Genomic DNA, 2,227 nt, shown 5'->3' on the forward strand with positions numbered 1-2,227 from the left:
CCCCTCCATGACACCTCCGCTGGGCTCATGACACAAGAGAAGTCAGGGGGAACAATGGAACCAATCAGGACCGCAGAATTTTATCCCATCAAAACCACTATTTCAAATCTGAAAATCAGCGGGGACCCGTCACAGATGGAGGCATTCCAGAAGATGTCCTGCAAACTATGCAACATGGCTGACCATTCATAGATGTGGGAGGAGAAAACCAAACGCGATGTGGAGCATCACTTAAGTTTTGGGAATTGTTTTGGCTTCACTGTTGTCACTGCTGCTCTGCACAGCTTGTGGAAAAAAGCATTCTAAAATCAAGGATGACTCTTCACTGTTAGGAAAAGTTATAAAAAAATACTTTGTGGATCAATCTGTAAGAATTGTGCATTTCATAAACTGTTACTCCCCACCAAGACTACAAAAAATAGCAAGCTATTAGCAGGTATGCCTACCCTATGATTATAAATGTTCACAATTCAGACGGATAAGGTCTGGGCTTTCCTCCTTCATAAATAACTTCTGTAGCTCAAGTGAAGTGGCAAACATACAGGGCAAGCTGCTTATGAATAGAAGGCAAGAAAGCCGAAGGGCTGATGTTGCTGGGAATTAACTTCATTTATCAGATTTTTTGGGACGCGGGTGGCGCTGTGGGTAAAAGCCTCAGCGCCTAGGGCTTGTTGATCGAAAGGTCGGCAGTTTGAATCCCCGCGGCGGGGTGCGCTCCCGTTGTTCGGTCCCAGCGCCTGCCAACCTAGCAGTTCGAAAGCACCCCCGGGTGCAAGTAGATAAAGAGGGACCGCTTACCAGCGGGAAGGTAAACGGCGTTTACGTGTGCAGCTCTGGCTCGCCAGAGCAGCTTTGTCACGCTGGCCACGTGACCAAGTGTCTTCAGACAGCGCTGGCCCCAAGCCTCTTTGAGTGAGATGGGCGCACAACCCTAGAGTCTGTCAAGACTGGCCCGTACGGGCAGGGGTACCTTTACCTTTACCTTATCAGAATTTTTTAAAGTTAAAGTATGTTTTCAAAGTGTCGAATTAAAGAGATGGAACTCATAGGTGGTGAATTACCAGTGCAGAGCACTATCACCATTGTAAGTTGTAAAGGGGAAGAGGACAATGGCTATGAGCAACAATGAATTTGAGGTTGGCCTCCGTCTTTAACAGTAAATCAGACAGGATTTTTTAGGATGTAGTAAGAGACATACTGGAGAATTTGGCACTCTCAGGAGGAAACCTCTCAAGATTTTGAGTATATTTTTTTCAGTGACCTTGTCAAACTTACCATAACTGTCAATTGAGCATAAATGGCTTAAGTACATTTATGTATGTTTCCATAGGTTTGCGTGTTTAACTCTCAATTCAGGTTTTGAAAAATCTGGATTCATTTACTTTTCACCAAGAAGCAGAACAGCATGCACATATTGTCTAATCTTTCCCCTGCAACCATGATAGCCAAGACCATTAAACAATATATTCAGGATGTTGAACACCACATTGTTCGGCTGACTTTAGCCTTATATGGGGTTATAGTTCTGTTAATAAAACTGTGCAATGACTTTTGTGTGAAAGGAACAACGAGGACGTATAAAAGGCTGCTAAATCAGACTCAAAAAAGTGTACATCCACTCTGCAAACAGAAGCCGTGATTTTAAAAAATGCAGCAGGATAAAGAAGATAACACAGGCCCAATGGGAAAATAATTCAATATGTTTGCTAAAACAATTTAACAAGGGAGCAAGCCCAGTTGAATTCAGTGGGCCTTCTTCTAAGCAAGCGTGATCAGAACTGACAATGCTTGCTGAATCACGTCCAACATAGATAATCATATTATACAGTGGTACCCCGCAAGACGAAGAGTTAAACTCTTCCCCGCAAAAGAGTTAAACTCGCTAGACGAAAGGGTTTTCCGTTTTTTGAGTCGTTTCGCAAGACGAATTTCCCTATGGGCTTTCTTCGCAAGACAAAACGTCTTGCGAGTTCTTTTCCTTTTTCTTAAAGCCGCTAAGCCGTTAATAGCCGCTAAGCCGTTAATAGCCACTAAGCCGCTAATAGCCGTGCTTCGCAAGACGAAAAAACCGCAAGACGAAGAGACTCACGGAACGGATTAATTTCGTCTTGCGAGGCACCACTGTACAGCGCATTAGGCACTTTGTAAAAATGCAATATATAGCAGCTATTTTTATTTTTGATTCTCACACAACATCATGCAACACACACAGTGGGGGAGGGCCAGC

Source organism: Podarcis tiliguerta (assembly GCF_965153285.1).
Source record: "Podarcis tiliguerta genome assembly, chromosome: 10".
In the NCBI taxonomy this organism is placed as follows: Eukaryota; Metazoa; Chordata; class Lepidosauria; order Squamata; family Lacertidae; genus Podarcis; species Podarcis tiliguerta.